Source organism: Schistocerca cancellata, chromosome 9, assembly GCF_023864275.1.
Source record: "Schistocerca cancellata isolate TAMUIC-IGC-003103 chromosome 9, iqSchCanc2.1, whole genome shotgun sequence".
Lineage (NCBI taxonomy): Eukaryota > Metazoa > Arthropoda > Insecta > Orthoptera > Acrididae > Schistocerca > Schistocerca cancellata.
In genome coordinates this window covers 435416464-435435082 of record NC_064634.1, presented here as the reverse complement: position 1 = coordinate 435435082, position 18619 = coordinate 435416464, and positions in this window count along the sequence as shown.

Here is an 18619-nt window from a genome sequence, read left to right as displayed (position 1 = left end):
TCTATATGCTTCCATACAAAACCTAATTTCTCGTATCTTATTTTCGGGGCCCGTACGCACCATGTATGTTGGTGGCAGTAGAATCGTTCGACAGTCATCTTCACATGCCAGTTCTCTAAATTTTCTCAATCGTTTACCTCGAAAACAGGATCGCCTTCCGTCCAGGGATTCCATTTTGTAGTCCCGAAGCATCTCCTTAACATTTACGTGTTGTTCGAACTACCGCTAACAAATCTAACAGCCCGCCTGTGAAATGTTTTGTGTCTCCCTTTAATCTGACGTGGTACAAACACCAAAGACTCGAGCAGTATTTAAAAACAAAATTCTCCCAATAAACCGAAATCGACCATTCATCTTCCGTACCACGGTCCTCGCATGCTCGTTCCATTTCATACCACCCAGATATTTAAACGACGTGACTGTGTCAAGCAGGACACTGCCAATGCTTTATCCGAATATTACGTGTTTCTCTTCCCTACTTAACTTAGATTTCTCTACATTTAGAGTTAGCAGTCATCCATCGCACCAACTAGAAATGTCGTCTAACAGTGAGTCATCTGGTATCTTCGTACAGTCACTCAACTTCGACACCTTGCCGTACACCACAGCGTCATCAGCAAAGAACCGCAGATCGCTGTCCACGCTGCCCGCCAAATCATTTACGTACAAAAAGAACAACATCGGACCTATCACACTTGCCATCCGTAATGGCCGTGCGGTTCTAGGCGCTACAGTCTGGATCGGCGTGACCGCTACGGTCGCAGGTTCGAATCCTACCTCGGGCATGGATGTGTGTGATGTCCTTAGGTTAGTTAGGTTTAAGTAGTTCTAAGTTCTAGGGGACTGATGACCACAGCAGGCAAGTCCCTTAGTGCTCAGAGCCATTTGAACCTATCACACTTCCCTTGAGCACTCCTGACGATAGTCTTGTCTCTGGTAAACATTTGCCGTCGAAAGCAACATGCGGGGTTCTGTAGTTTAAAAAGTCTTCGAGACACTCTCGTATCTGTGAACCTATTCCATATGCTCGTATCATCTTTAACAGCTTGAAATGGGGGACCGTGACAAATGTTGGCTGGAAATCCAAAAATATGGCTTTTGCCTGTTGCCATTCATCCATTGTTGGCAGGCGAGAAAAAGGAAAGTTGAGTTTCGCAATACGTATGCTTCCAAAAACCATGCTGATCCTTGGACATAAGCTTCTAGGTGTGAAGAAAATTTATGATGTCCTACCGAGCGAGATGGCACTCTGGACTAGCAGTCGGGAGGACGACGGTTCAATCCCGCGTCCGGCCATCCTGATTTAGGTTTTCCGTGATTTCCCTAAATCACTCCAGGCAAATGCCGGGATGGTTCCTTTGAAGGGGCACGACCGATTTCCATCCCCGTCCTTCCCTAATCCGATGAGACCGATGACCTTGCTGTTTGGTCTCTTCCCCCAAACAATCCAATCCTATGATATTGTAACTGAGAATACGTTCAAGAAATCTGCGGCAAATCGAAGTTTGGATGGCCTATAATTTTGAGGGTCTATTCTTTTGTCCTGCTTATATACCGGAGTCACCTGCGCTTTTTGCCATTCGCTTGGAACTCTGCGCTGGGCGACATATTGGCGATAAATGTAATCTAGGTAAGTGGCCATTGCCATAAAGTACTCTTTCTAAAACCCAATTGGGATTCCGTGTAGAGATGGTGACTTATTTGTTTTGAAATATTTCAGTTGTTTCTCTACGCCAGGAATGCTTATTACTGTGTCTGACATACGGAAATCTGCTCGATGGTAAAATAACGATATGTTTGTAAGATTTTTTTGCATGAATGATTTCTTGGAAGCGAAGTTAAAAACTTCGGCTTTCGTTTTGCTATCCTCAACTGCCGCACCAGACTGGTCAACCAGAGACTTATCGAAGCGTTAGACCAGTTTATAGATTTTATACAGGACTAGAATTTTGCTGGGTTCTCTGGCAGATCTTTTGGTACGGCGTGGCGATGGTAGTTCTTGTGTGCATCGCGCATAGATATCTTTACAAATCCACAAACGTCTACTAACCTTCGCCCGTTGTCATCTGCGCTCTCACTTTATAGCCGAAAGTTCAACAGCCCCTGCTTTCTCAGTGTTCAGAATTTCATTATTAATCAATGGTGGATCTTTTCCAGCCTTAGTCCACCAAGTAGTAAGATAACTCTCTAGACTACTATTTAGTGTTTGCTTAAATTTGTGCCACAATTCCTCTACGTCCATCTTACTGGAACTAAGTGATGTCAATTCTCTCTCTACCTGAGATGCTAACAACTGTTTATCTGCTCTTTCCAGCATAAACACTCTCCCAGCCCTACTGATTTATTAGTTTTTGTAACCACAGTTGCTGCAGTTAAACCTGTTCAAAAGTACTTCGCACGACTGTCTGTATCTTCCCCCCCCCCCCCCCCCCCCCCTCTGCACAAAGAGTCCACAGATGTCCCAGTGTAAACTCGGTAGATTAAGATCTCCTGAAACTGGTGCGGTATGATTTGTGTTTTTAGGTGCTACTGGCCGTAGACTTTGTTTAAACGACTATAGAACTGTCGCAGCGGTCGGTAAAAACGTCCAATAATTAACTTGATTTCAGCTACACCTTTAATACGGCCTAGACAACTTCAGTGTCACACTCAACTTCGACCTCCGCGGAACAACATTTTTATCAAATGTAATGAACACGTCTCCTCATATGGCCTCTAAATTGTATTTCCTCTGTATGTTCCAAGACAAACTAAATACCTCAGAGGTTTCCAAAAAATGGTTCAAATCGCTCTGAGCACTATAGGACTTAACTTCTGAGGTCATCAGTCCCCTAGAACTTAGAACTACTTAAACCTAACTAATCTAAGGGCATCACACACATCCATGCCCGAGGCAGGATTCGAACCTGCGACCGTAGCGGTCGCGCGGTTCCAGACTGTAGCGCCTAGAACCGCTCGGCCACTCTGGCCGGCCAGAGGTTTCCACTTCGGGTCCAGCTCTCGGTCTCAAGAATAGAGCGCGTGAAAGAGCCTGCATAGCAGTAAGGTAAGGAACTATGTTACGAATACTTAGCCAACTAACTGGTAAAATTTCTGCAGTCGAAGTGTCTTTGCTCTGAGTGCGGTCTGACTTTTCTTGCTGTATAACGTCGAGTGTTCATCAAAACACCTCAAACTACCTCCTAGCTCAAACATGTTAACGACTTCATATCTCCTGAACTATGAGTCGGGTTACAATACAACTACGCAGGTACAGTCAGTGGCGTAAGTGTAAACGCTCTGCTAAACTTGTTATAATCAGAGCTATTACTAAAGAAGTAATGAATTACAAAATCATTCCCACTGCTGAAGTTGTGCCGCATGCATAGCGAAAATTTAGTTAGCGATAACCTTGTTCGTCTTCTATATTTTGTGATGGGCATCAACGAGAAAAATGTACGGAAAAGATTTGACACTATGTGTAAAGTTTGTTCGAAGTATTGTCTCTCATTCTTGAATAATGGGAGGTACAGGAAGTCCAAGGAGGGATAGTGGGTATTTAGGAATCTACATCTACATCTGCATCTACATGGATACTCTGCAAATCACATTCAAGTGCCTGGCAGAGGATTCATCGAACCACCTTCACAATTCCTTCAAATGGTTCAAATGGCTCCGAGCATTATGGGACATACATCTGAGGTCATCAGTCCCCTAGAACTGCTTAAACATAACTAACCTAAGGACATCACACACACCCATGGCCAAGGCAGGATTCGAAAATGCGGCCGTAGCGGTCGCGCGGTTCCAGACTGAAGCGCCTAGAACAACTCGGCCACCGCGGCCGGCTCACAATTCTCTATTATTCCAATCTCGTATAGCGCGCGTAAAGAATGAACACCTATATCTTTCCGTACGAGCTCTGATTTCCCTTACTTTATCGTGGTGATCGTTCCTCCCTATGTAGGTCGGTGTCAGCAAAATATTTTCGCATTCGGAGGAGAAAGTTGGTGATTGGAATTTTCGTGAGAAGATTCTGTCGCAACGAAAAACGCCTTTCTTTTAGTGATTTCCAGCCCAAGTCGTGAATCATTTCTGTGACACTCTCTCCAATATTTCGCGATAACACAAAACGTGCTGGCTTTCTTTGAACTTTTTCGATGTACTCCCAGTCATATGTGGTAACGATCCCACACCGCGCAGCAGTGACGAACAAGCGTAGTGTAGGCAGTCTCCTTAGTAGATCTGTTGCATTTTCTAAGTGTCCTGTCAATAAAACGCAGTCTTTGGTTAGCCTTCCTCACAACATTTTCTATCTGTTCCTTCCAATTTAAGTTGTTCGTAATAGTAATACCTGGGTATTACAATTGAGACGTATTGAGATGAATTTAATACTTTTAGATTAGACTGATTTATCGTGTAACCGAAGTTTAACGAGTTCCTTTTAGCACTCATGTGGATGACCTCACACTTTTCGTTATTTACGGTCAACTGCCACTTTACACACCATTCAGATATTTTTTCTAAACGGTTTTTCAGTTTGTTTTGCTCTTCTGATGACTTCATTAGTCGATAAACGACAACGTCATCTGCAAACAACCGAAATCGGCTGCTCAGATTGTCTCCAAAATCGTTTATACAGACAGGGAACAGCAAAGGGCCTTTAACACTACCTTGGAGAACGCCAGAAATCACTTCTGTTTTACTCGATGACTTTCCGTCAATTGCTGCAAACTTATGGCCTCTCTGATAGGAAATCACAAATCCAGTAACATAACTGAGACGATATTCCATAAGCACGCAATTTCACTACGAGCCGCTTGGGTGGTACAGTGTCAGAAGCTTTCCGGAAATCCAGAAGTACGGAATCGATCTGAAATCCCTTGTCAATAGCACTCAACACTTCGTGTAAATAAAGAACTAGTTGTGTTTCACAGGAACGATGTTTTTTGTACCAATTGTCGACTGTGTGTCAATAGTTTTCTTTTAGGTAATTCATAATGTTCAAACACAGTATATGTTCTAAAATCCTGATGAATATTCACGTTAACGATATGGGCCTGTAATTTAGTGGATTACTCCTATTACCTTTCTTGAATATAGGTGTGACCTGTGCAACTTTCCAGTCTTTGGGTACGGATCTTTCGTCGAGCGAACGGTTGTATATGATTGTTAAGTAAGAAGCTAGTTAATGCATCAGAATACTCCGACAGGAATCTAACTGGTATATAGTCTTGACCAGAAAACTTGCTTTTATTAAGTGTTTTGCTTCACTACTCCGAGGCCAGGGCAGCAGTCGAATATTTTCTGTATGAAGAAAGGCCCATACAGGACCTGCAACATGCAACGTGCATCTGAAATGTAACGACTACTGTTCAAAGCGCCGTCAATGCGAACAAGAGGTGACCGAGACGTGTAAGCAATGCATCCGAAGAAATGACGTTTTGCCATTCGTGCACGCAGGTTCGTCATGCAACATCAAGGGTAACCGCAGCCATGGTCTCCGAGCTGATAGTCCATGCTGCTCCAAACGTCGTCGAACAGTTCGTGCAGATTGTTGTTGTCTTGCAAACGTTCCCATCTGTTGACTCAGGGATCGAGACGTGGCCGCACGATCCGTTACAGCGATGCAGATAAGATGCCTGTCATATCGACTGCTAGTGATACGAGGCCGTTGGGATCCAGCACGGCGTTCCGTATTACCCTCCTGAACACACCGATTCCGTATTCTGCTAACAGTCATTGGATCTCGACCAACGCGAGCAGCAATGTCGCGATACGTTAAACCGCAATCGCGATAGGCTACAATCCGACCTCTATAAAAGTCGGAAAAAAGTCGAGGCATCACACCAACGTTTCACCAGGCAATGCCGGTCAACTGCTGTTTGTGTATGAGAAATCGGTTGGAAACTTTCCTCATGTCAGCACGTTGTAGGTGTCTCCACCGGCGCCATTCTTGTGTGTATACTCTGAAAAGCTAATCATTTGCATATCACATCATCTTCTTCCTGTCGGTTAAGTTTCGCGTCTGTAGCACGTCATCTTCATGGTGTAGCAATTTTAATGGCCAGTAGTGTATCTTGTAAACATGGGCTCTAAAGCGCATAAATTAAGAGCTTGAGTACGTGTTTGTCTTCTCCATTGCTCATAGGTCTTAAGGTTTGCATTTTAAAACCCAAGTTTACCAGACTATTTTTTTGTTTTCATCCGTACTATTTCATCCTGAAACGTGAGAAGCAAAGAGCTTGCAGTAGAAGATACTGTTTCACCGTATCTAAAATGAGGCTGATAGCTCTCAGGTTATGCATTTTAGAGACCATATTTACTAGACTTTGCCGGCCGTGGTGGCCGAGCGGTTCTGGGCGCTTCCGTCCAGAACCACACGGCTGCTACGGTTGCAGGTTCGAATCCTGCCTCGGGCATGGATGTGTTTGATGTCCTTAGGTTAGTTAGGTTTAAGTAGTTCTAAGTCTAGGGTACTGATGACCTTAGCTTTTAAGTCCCATAGTGCTCAGAGCCATTTGAACCATTTTACTAGACTTTTTCGCATCGAATGATCGTCAGGTTGTCTACCTCCTCTTAGGTACCTGACGACTGTGGGTACAGGTAGGAGATTAAGGTACAAAGCTAAAATGAAACACATCTGCCATATCATGAAAGCAGGCAATATGAGCGATAGGAAGGAGACGTTTCGTGGTCCACCACAACGCTGTGTATAGGCGTAAAGTAAAGGCAATCACACCTGCCTACCCCCAGAATTGATGGTAAAACAAGGAAACGCGGAAACGACTGTTTCACATGCTGGGCGTACTGTAGACAACCTCACTGTTTCAGAAGTTTCTACGATCCACCCCATAACATCGCCTGCAACACAAAATGTCAGTCGTTAAATACGGGGATGTGATTGAGCCTTCTTGAGTATACGAACGAAATAAACCGGAAAGCAAAATTCGCGAGACTGCGGCAATAATCGACAGCGAAGGTTCTACTCGGAGACTGTACCCATCAGTGGATTGCATCGGCCAACGTGTGGTCACGTGTAGCCCGGCGCGAGAGCAGGAACAGCTTTCACGACCTAGAGACTGCCAAGGCGAGCCACACGCCCAGGTTGCGCGCTAGGAAACCTCGCCGTGCTTCCGGTCATACAGATACACAGACACGCAATTCTAACGGATATTGTCCATAACCTGTTTGATTGTTTGCGTTCGCCAGTGCACCACCTACACACGGTCATTTAACTCTTCTGTAGCACAACCAATGCGCACTAGTGATCTAAAAAGTAACAAACATATGGAAGTACACGTCTTTTATGGATCGTTCGTGAACCCTGTATTTTCAACTTTTCAAGGATTAAACAAGGCGAAGTCTGATCACAAGACATTTAATATACAACCACACCAAATTACATTTCTGGTTTAACGCCGATTATACATTTCATTAGCACCAATTTGTATCTAACTATTTTTCTCCACTCTTCTCTATTCCTCGGTAACTCTTCAACATTTTTGTCTCCTCCATTAACGATTGCATACTTTGTACGCAAGAACCAGATTTTCATCCTCTTTTTCTTCTGCCACATAATATTCATGTTATTGCCGGTACACAGAATGAGTCAGCTGAAACCTCAGATATTATAGGGCCGCCGAGAATTCACATTGGCTGAGGCAGCTTGAACATCAGTGACAGTGGACTGTGAACATTTCGTGTTGGGTTATTACAGGCTACATCACTGATTCTTACTTCACTGAAGAAACCTCCATGGATAATAGGTATGCACCATTTCATACCGAAGTGCTACCAGGTAGAAGAAGTACTTGTTGCACAGAAGATCAGTTTACTTGGTGCATCAACCGAAGTTTCGGAGTACATCTCAGGTATCACCAGAGGCACAGCAGCAGAGTCAATAGTCAGGCAGAATGCCTGAAAAGGACCACTTTTGGAGCTGCAGTGAACACGGAAGCTACTGCAATAGTCTGAACGAGCTGAACGCCGAATCCAGCAACGTAAAAAAAATGACATTATTTCGACGGATGGACATCGTCAAATGGAGACTGGGTACAGTGACACAAGAATTCTTTACTAGGACACAAGAATAACTATGGCAGAAAGAGCGTCTGAATAGAGCGAAGGGGCTGACGAAATCGCAAAAACAGGTCGAATGATATCGTTGCCAACGCACTGCAGCAGAGCACATGAGCTCATCGTGTATAAATACTGCTTCTATTAAGGTGTCCTTTATTCAGTTTACAACCATCCTGTCAAGAGGAGAGGTCTATTCAGTCTACGTACTGTTCGTCTAAGTTGCCTTTGGTGTTCTGTGGAGCAACAGCTCTTGTCCGAGGGACTTGGTCGCTGTGAGATGTGGCGCCAATAGCTGAGTAAGATGTACCTGTTGCACAGAAGATCAGTTTACTTGGTGCATCAACCGAAGTTTCGGAGTACATCTCAGGTATCACCAGAGGCACAGCAGCAGAGTCAATAGTCAGGCAGAATGCCTGAAAAGGACCACTTTTGGAGCAGCAGTGAACACGGAAGCAACTGCAATAGTCTGAACGAGCTGAGCACCGAATCCAGCAACGTAAAAAAAATGACATCATTTCGACGGATGGACGTCGTGAATTGGTGACTGGGTACAGTGGCACAAGAATTCTTTACTAGGACACAAGAAGATCTCTGGCAGAAAGAGCGTCTGAATAGAGCGAAGGGGCTGACCAAACAGCAAAAAACAGGTCGAATGATATCGATGCCACCGCACTGTAGCAGAGCACATGAGCTCATCATGTATAAATACTGCTTCTGTTAAGTTGCTCTTTATTCAATTTACAGCCATCCTGTCAAGAGGAGAGGTCTATGTCGGTCTACTTGGTGCTCACCTAGTTGCCTTTCATCTTCTATGGAGCAACAAGTCCTGTCCGAGGGACTGTGCCGCTGTGAGATGTAGCGCCAATAGCTGAGAAAAAAATGGTTCAAATGGTTCTGAGCACTATGGGACTTAAACTGCTTTGGTCATCAGTCCCCTAGAACTTAGAACTACTCAAACCTAAGGACATCACTCACATCCATGCCCGAGGCAGGATTAGAACCTGCGACCGTAGCGGTCGCGCGGTTCCAAACTGTAGCGCCTAGAACCGCTCGCCCACTCTGGCCGGCAGTAGCTGGGACAAGAGTGATTGGAAACTGGGGCTGTCACCATCTGGCAGACCTTATCGAGACGTAACGAACAGTGCCTTCGAGCCCGTCATCACCTGTGAGTGTGTAGATGAGCCACTGCTGTAGCTCGCCTCGGTTCCTACGGCAGACATTGACAATGGTAGTCTCTCTCTCCCTTAATGTCAGGGCACAGCACTTCTCGGCATGACCTCACGAACTTTGAGCAGCTGGCAGTCGCTTTCTCTGAGTGAGGTCTACAACTGAGTAATGAGTGTTCTGGCCATTATATCCAGGAAACTGTATGCAGCCTCACGTGGTGCGGATGCTGGCAAGGCGACCGACCTCTTGACGTCACTGCTGCTAAGCCAAAACACCGCCAACGAAACACCGAGTGCTGAACGGGGTATTTCCCAGCGGCACACTAGCGCCATCCCTGATCATACCTGAATGTCGAAGCATCAACTGATCAACTTTTGTATTTTGTAGTCAGTAAATGTTTAATATTGTAATACTGTTTTAATAATGCATGTGGGTTTCAGACAAGAATCTACCCGCCAGTTTGGTGTGTCTACATCCGTTTGGTGTTCAACTGTCGGCGTCGCCTGACCACGACCTTACTTCTGCCTGACCTCGATGCAGCATCCCTCATAGCGTCCTTCCCCGCGGGGCTATACAAACCACTTTACATGGGTCGGCCGTAGTGGCCGTGCGGTTCTAGGCGCTACAGTCTGGAGCCGAGCGACCGCTACGGTCGCAGGTTCGAATCCTGCCTTGGGCATGGATGTGTGTGATGTCCTTAGGTTAGTTAGATTTAAGTAGTTAGAAGTTCTAGGCAACTGATAACCTCAGATGTTAAGTCGTATAGTGCTCATTTTGAACCACTTGACATACATAGGTGTATGTGGACGCTCGCCTTGGTACTCGATTGTGGCTAGGAAAAGGCTCACCGAGCACTTTGATGGACGCAGCATAGGACGTGAAGACACTATCAGTTGGCTTGCACGTGTGTGTGATTTGATGTCATTGGTCTTTTTCTGAAAGAAGTCAAAGATGAAATCTTTGCAGAACCTCAGGCGACCCAAGAGGATTCAAATCATCACAGTGGTGGAGTATGTGCAATTGTTTCGAAGGAATCTCTTCAGTCAGTGACGTCACCTGCAAAATGTAATTAGTACACTATTATCAATTATTACAACCGTGCCGTCAACTTCATCATCGTTACTTCAAACATTTAGCCTTCTTTAGCCTGGTATGGTAACCGTCACTTACATAGATTACCTTGACCTCGTTCTGTCTTCTTACATGGAGAAGTATTTTATTCCATTCATTCTTACGAGATGTTCGTTCCAGTTTTCGATTTTTTCGTATTTCATTGAGGTATTAAACATCTTAAGTTCTAACGTTCTAATTTCAGAATGTGTCAGCCGTTGTGCATCCATTTAATGTTCTTAGAAATCTCATTTCTGTTATTTTACTTAATTTACTTTCTTAAGCAAGCAATGGGGTTGCCGTTTTATTACAGAATTTCTATCTTGTTTTTTTTCCAAGTGTTTCTTTTGCTGTCATAATGCAACAGTGTCGGTACGGGCAAAAAGGTTTGTGTGCTGTTAATCTCTAGGATATGCCCAACTTTAGGTTTTCTACCAGGGGGGTCACCGAAGCTGACAGGCTGATGGCGCGGCAGAAAGGCCGGGGGGGGGGGGGGGGGGGTGAGCGGTCTACGAAGAGTGTCCCACAACGGACTGTTGGCCCAATTTCTCCTGTCCTAAGCCTGTCCTTACCGTTTCCTTTCCCTGTCGTCTCTAGCTATAAAAGAGTATGGAAGCTTCTTAGGCGTACGGAAAGCAACTTCCCTAGGGCAGTAAGTCCTTAAAACACAATTGGGAATGAAACTTCCTGGCAGATTAAAACTGTGAGCCTGACCGAGACTCGAACTCGGGACCTTTGCCTTTCGCGGGCAAGTGGTCTACCATCTGAGCTACCGAAGCACGACTCACACCCGGTCCTCACAGCTTTACTTCTGCCAGTATCTCGTCTCCTACCTTCCAAACTTTACAGAAGCTCTCCTGCGAACCTTGCAGAACTAGCACTCCTGAAAGAAAGGATACTGCGGAGACACGGCTTAGCCACAGCCTGGGGGATGTTTCCAGAATGAGATTTTCACTCTGCAGCGGAGTGCACGCTATTATGAAACTTCCTGGCAGATTAAAACTGTGTGCCCGACCGGGACTCGAACTCGGGGCCTTAGCCTTTCGCGGGCAAGTGGTCTACGATCTGAGCTACCGAAGCACGACTCACGCCCGGTCCTCACAGCTTTACTTCTGCCAGTATCTCGTCTCCTACAAATTTTGAATAATTTTACTTTTTTTGAAGAGAATGAGATAAAACTGCAGTACTGCGCACATTATTTACAGAAACGATTTTGGCAGCTAATTAACCCTGTTCACTTACTCAGAGCTGAGAGAAAGACCTTTCCTCAGTCAGTCATTAACATATTAACTCATTAAAGTATTTGTTTTTTATAGAAATTCTCTGTTAACATTGTACTCTTTTTACATCATTAACTTTGTTAAGCATAGTATTATTCCGACATATGTTAGGTATCAAGTTCACGCCATGTTTTACCCTGCTTTTTTCAATACATACTTTATTATAAAATCGTGGCCTTGGAATATAATTTCATAGGAATAGTTACTCTCCCCAATCCAGTTTTCAAAGGTTTATCATTACGCATTATCACGTTGCACCATGTAGTATACAACAGTTTGAATATTCATTTACAATCAGAACTCTAGCTTAGCCGCTGCCTGCTTGCTGTTTGCTGTTGTGCTTTCGAGAAATCGGCAACAATGTTGTCAAGACGCGAGATAAGTGGAAATTTTGATTCCGGAGACTTTTTTACTTAAGTTGCACAATTAACGAAAGTAAGGAGGAGTTGCATTCAGATCAGATACAGTTCTCTTTAGCCAAAGGTTGGCATTCTATTGTAAGTTGAATAACGGTTTGTGGATACATAGTTTTGGAAATAAGTAGATTTTTGTAGAGTGGCTAAATTCCATACAGAAACAAATTTAGTGGGCAGGTTACTCAACTAGTGTTCAAACCAGCTTCAGATCAATGTCAGATTTACTGATGACGAACCTGCGACAAGACAAGTTAACAAATGAGGTAGTAACATGGAATGTCAGAGGATTAGCAAACAAAGAAGAAAAGTTAGAAGAAATTTTAATGAAGGTCGAGATAGACATAGTGTCCATAACATTAATAAAGTAAAACCTACAACTCAAAAATTATGTAGGAGAATATAAGCGCAACGGAAACGAGCAATGACCGAGCAAAGGTGTTGTCATTTACATACACAAATGAGGAAAGATAATTATAGTGTATAATTACAAAAATGAAAGAATTGTAATCTTAAATTTAAATATGGGAGTCATAAAATAATGGTATGTGAGACAGATGTTTAAAAGCTGCGTACGCATATTTGAGAACGTATGAAAACTAGACAATTTTATGCAGCAATAGCAATAGGAAAACAACTAAAAGTCAAATAGAGAAGTGCCCTACATAAGAGATGTGGTTGATCGCAATGTAGTTTGTTCTCTTTGGAGGGGTTCCAGAGTTCTATTGGCAGTGCCGATTCCATTTCTGAGAAACAGCTGTCCCGGAGTCCTTGGTAGTGGCCGTCAGGCACACAATGCATGGTAAACATACTTCGTACATTTCAAAACGGTAGACCTTGCTAATCCGCACGTGCAATGCATACCTTTACCTTGTGGAAAATTATGCAGAAGAGCAATATAAGTGATAGTCTCATATTGTGATGCAGGAAGATCAGTGGCAGCTGACTACAATCTCGGAAATATCTGTACGTAACATCTTGCTCTCCGAAACAAAAATCTTTTCCCACACTACACGGATTCTGTCATCAAAGAGGCCGCAGAGATCATAATGCATAACCACATCTAGAAACGTGACACTAGTACGGGAGTTATTCCTTGTTTGCACAGACGCGTTTGGCTTTATTTGAAGCATCTTCAGCATTCTCCGTAACATATAAATTGAAAGCGTATAAATAATATTAGTACAGCCTGGAAACGTGGTCTCTGCATTGAGAGGTTAAAGAAAATTCGGCGAATTGTTTATTTATTTGTGGATTTACACCACTCGGTACATCTCATTTCTGACCATGGCAGTTATAACACGTTGACATTACAATTTGAATAGTAACTCGATAAAGTGATCATAATATTTACAACAGTAGACGATAATTGGTTCAAATGGCTCTGAGCACTATGGGACTTAACATCTGTGGTCATCAGTCCCCTAGAACTTAGAACTACTTAAACCTAACTAACCTAAGGACATCACATACATCCATGCCCGAAGCAGGATTCGAACCTACCGACCGTAGCAGTCGCGCGGTTCCGGACTGAGCGCCTAGAAACGCTAGACCACCGCGGCCGGCTAGACGATAATTCTTCATTTTGTAAAGCACATAAAATCAGTCTGTCCTTGGCGAAGTATTAACACCTCAAGAGGCCCAAAACGATGCCATCACACTTTAACTGGCAAATATTAGGAGCCCTTGGAGTATTAGATCTCTCAAATAAATGATGCGACTACACACTTCGGGTTGACACGATGTAATACTCTCTTGTATGATAAACAGACACATACCGATGGGAAGATTGAAGCTTACAACCATGACAATGATGTAAGTAGCCAGATAAAGTATGGTGCATTTTAATCAAAGTAGCAGTCCGTGCGATGTAATCATTAATCATTAGGGGTACAGGAATAGTTCCACATGTAAGGATCTGAGCATCGAGGGCAGTCGAATGTGGAACATAAACACTGGTGTCATCCCCATTATCATTGGCGCCCTGTGGTCCACACCACATTACGTGAAGAGTGCTCTGTCAAGAATTCAAGGATGCAGTAAATTCAGAGCAATATAAGATAGACTACGATATCTTGTAGAGTACTGTGATATCGTTGAGCTCCTAATTCACTCCTGAAGGAGTGGAAACGTAACACCCTCCCCTTAATAGGTCAGGCGTTTGCTGTACTCGGGAAACAGCTACTAGGAAATCATAGTAAGTGTAGCTTGTACATGTCGGTATTTTACGATGATGTAATCACTGCCACATGCCCGACAAAGATACGTTCTGATTTCAGACAGTTAAGAACGCTATACCGATTACTTACACTACTGGCCATTAAAATTGGACAAATATATTATACTAGAACTGACATGTGATTACATTTTCACGCAATTTGGGTGCATACATCCTGAGAAATCAGTACCTAGAACAACCACCTCTGGCCGTAATAACGGCCTTGATACGCCTGTCCATTGAGTGAAACAGAGATTGGATGGCATGTACAGGTTTAGCTGCCCATGCAGCTTCAACACGATACCACAGTTCATCAAGAATAGTGACTGGCGTATTGTGACGAGCCAGTTGTTCGGCCTCCATTGGCCAGAAGTTTTCAATTGGTGAGAGATCTGGAGAATGACCTGGCCAGGGCAGCAGTCGAACATTTTCTGTATCCAGAAAGGCCAGTACAGGACCTGCAACATGCGGTCGTGCATTATCCTACTGAAATGTAGGGTTTCGCAGAGATCGAATGAAGGGTAGAGCCAGGGGTCGTAACACATCTGAAATGTAACGTCCACTGCTCAAAGTGCCGCCAATGCGAACAAGAGGTCACCGAGACGTGTAACCAATGGCACCCCATACCATCACGCCGGGTGATGCGCCACTATGTTGATGACGAATACACGTTTCCAATGTGCGTTCACCGTGATGTCGCCAAACAGGGATGCGGCCATCATGATGCTGTAAACAGAACCTGGATTCATCCGAAAAAATCACGTTTTGCCATTCGTGCACCTAGCTTCGTCGTTGAGTACACCATCGCAGGCGCTCCTGTCTGTGATGCAGCGTCTAGGGTAACCGCAACCATGGTCTCCGAGCTGATAGTCCATGCTGCTGCAAACGTTGTCTAACTGTTCGTGCAGATGATTGTCGTCTTGCAAACGTCCCCATAAGTTGACTTAGGGATCGAGACGTGGCTGCACGATCCGGTACAGCCACGTAATCTCGACTGCTAGTGATACGAGGCCGTTGGGATCCAGCACGGCGTTCCGTATTACCCTCCTGAACCCACTGATTCCATATTCTGCTAACAGTCATTGGAACTCGACCAACGCGAGCAGCAATGTCGTGATACGATAATCCGCAATCGCGATAGGCTACAATCCTACCTTTATCAAAGTCGGAAACGTGATGTTACGCATTTCTCCTCCTTACACGAGACATCACAAGAACGTTTCACCAGGCAACGCCGGTCAACTGCTGTCTGTGTATGAGAAGTTGGTTGGAAACTTTCTTCAAGTTAGCACGTTGTAGGTGTCGCCACCGGCGCCAACCTTGTGTGAATGCTCTGAAAAGCTAATCATTTGCATATCACAGCATATTCTTCCTGTCGGTTAAATTTCGCGTCTGTAGCACGTCATCTTCGTGGTGTAGCAATTTTAAAGGCCAGTAGTGTAGAAAGTGTAGTATTTGCCATGGAAGAACGGAGAGAAGAAATGATATAGTTTTAGTGTATGGGAAGGTCTCAGAACTAGTCTCGCTTGTAAACGGTATCAATACCCACATAATACCAGGGATAGAAAGTTGGATGAAACTTGATGTTAGTGGCTACGTAATTCCAAATGTCGACTAGAATGCATATTCCAAACAAAGTTTTAACGCCGGTACTGGAGGGTTCTTTATAGATGTAAAGATACTAAAATACCCCGTGAAGTTAGTGCTCATTCCGCATTTGAAATAATTTGGACGAAGCTGTTAAAGACGGATCAAACATTGTCATCGGGTGCTTCACTTTTTTAAACAGCTGCCTTTGGACCAATAGTGGCGAAATATTTGAGGGAAGATTTAGTGTAAATTCCTTTGTCATGTTGTAGTATTAGATGGAAATTCAATTTACCATCCGTAGACGGGTAGACAAGAGATTAAGGCGGGTACTGGGAACAGGCAAACACGTGAAAACTTATCAAATGCCTTACCAAAAAATTGCCTTTAACAACTAATGAGAGAATAGACTCGTGAAGGCATCATAGTCTTCAGCAATAGGAGTGAACTCGTCGACTTAGCATAGAACCAGCAATCAGTGGTCATAAGTGTGTTACAGAATCATTGAATACGGTTGTAATAAGGAATGTAAAGCAAGTAGGGATAATATTTATGCTTATCAAGAGCGACAACAAACAGATTTCAGATTACCTACGTGAAAGAAACGCAGAAATCAATGTGTGACGTACGACGAACGTATCCATCTGGACAATGCAGCGAATTGTGGCGTTAACGGGCAATGGGAGCATACAACAGACGTGACTAACTTTCGTAGCAGCTCGACATTGTCTGCACATACACGACTGGTCTCGTGACCATATCGGTTGGATCCTAGACGACTGTAAAATGGTGCCCTGATCAAGTGAGTCCCGTTTACAGTTGATAAGAGATGATGGTAGGCTTCGAGTGTGGCGCAAACTCCACAAAGCCATGGACCCAAGTTGTCAACAAGGCACTGTGCAAACTTGTAGTGGCTCAATAATGATGTGGAATGTGTTTACATGGAGTGGACTGAATCGTCTGGTCCATCTGAACCGGTCATTGCCTAGAAATGGTCGTGTTCGGCTACTTGGGGACCATATGCAGCCATTCATGGACTTCATGTTCCCAAACAATGATGAAAATTTTATGGATGACAATTTAACATGTATAGGACTTGCCGCAGTGGCAACAGATCACCAAAGTTAGGCGCTGTCGGGCTGGGCTAGAACTTGGATGGGTGACCATTCAGTCTGTCGAGCGCTGCTGGCAAAGAGTGGTGTACTCAGCCTTTGTGAGGCAAACTGAGCAGCTACTTAGTTGACATACTGTCGGGAGAGCGATGTGTTGATCATATACCCCTCCATATCCGCATTCAGTGACACCTGTTGGCTGAGGACGACTGCGGCCGGTCGGTACCATTGGGCCTTCCAAGGCCTGAATGAGATTTACACTCTGCAGCGGAGTGTGCGCTGATATGAAACTTCCTGACAGATTAAAACTGTGTGCCTGACCGAGACTCGAACTCGGTACCTTTGCCTTTCGCGGGCAAGTGCTCTCCCAACTGAGCTACCCAAGCACGACTCACGACCCGTCCTCACAGCTTCAATTCTGCCAGTACCTCGTCTCCTACCCTCCAAACTTCACAGAAGCTTTTTTGCTAAGTCTCTGCTATTTCCTCCGAAAATCATGGAGGACGAAGTAGCAAAACTCGTGAAATTCTTCAGGTCGTGACCCCTCAACATGTGGCTTTTCACCGTTTAGTGTCAAGAAATGAGATCACAGGACACTACACTTTTGATACATACAGGAATATGATGGCTCGAGGTAACGTGTTAGAGTGAATGTTTGAACTTAGAAATGGGGTACTTGCATTTTTTACTATTAAGTGGATGAACGTGGGGATTTGTTTCCACATAATGAATGGGCGTTTAAGTTGTCACATCGTTCCGATATTTTCGTATACATAGATGGACTAAACAGAAAAATTCAAGGTAGAAACGAGAATATTCTGATCAATTTGGATAATATTCAAGGATTTATTAGTAAGCTAATTTTGAGGATACAAACAACAGGAAACGGATCGTGTGACATGTCCCCATAGCTGCAGAATTTTTAAAAAATTGGAGGGAGTGTTCAAGACATTACGCGTATTTACGTGCCGTCAGTCAAGCTGCCTTAATAAAAACCCAAGGTTGTTACCTGTATTGCTTGTCTTGCTGGGTTAAATTGTTAACATAAAACTAGACGTCTCAATGAGTAGACTGTGACAGTATTTTAAATGTTTAATACGCGAAATACCTTCCCACGGTTGGCTTGGAAGCTGTGGAAAGAGGACTAGAATGCGCCGGTACAGAGTATCCCAGCTACTGGATAAAGCGACATCTGTACGTAGGACCATGCACTACATGAACGCTGACGGCTGCGGCGTGCACGCTGTGACCCGGAAGTTGCACATGTGCTGCACGCGTGCCGAATCTCTGGCCGATCCTGGTGTAATTCCTCCCCTAGACTTGATAACCACCTTCATTCGGTTAGGAAGTGAGTACACAAGGTTGTGTAAGTACGTCGCATCCAGGATAAGTCACTCGCTGAGGTTTTTATCACGCAGTTCCATCAAATTGCAGGGTTGTTGATTTCGGCGTTTTGCCCTCTGTTCCAAGATGTCCCACAGATTTTCTGTTTGTTTCTAGTCAGATGACTCTGCAGGCCAGTCGAGATGTAATAGAGTGGGGGAGTATTCAAAAGATCAGTCACCTATTCTTCCAGCCCGATTAAAACTGCTCTTGTAATCCTGGAAAATAGAGATACCAATAGCATACTCATCATCCACATGTTGACTGAATGGCAACACCTGATCATTC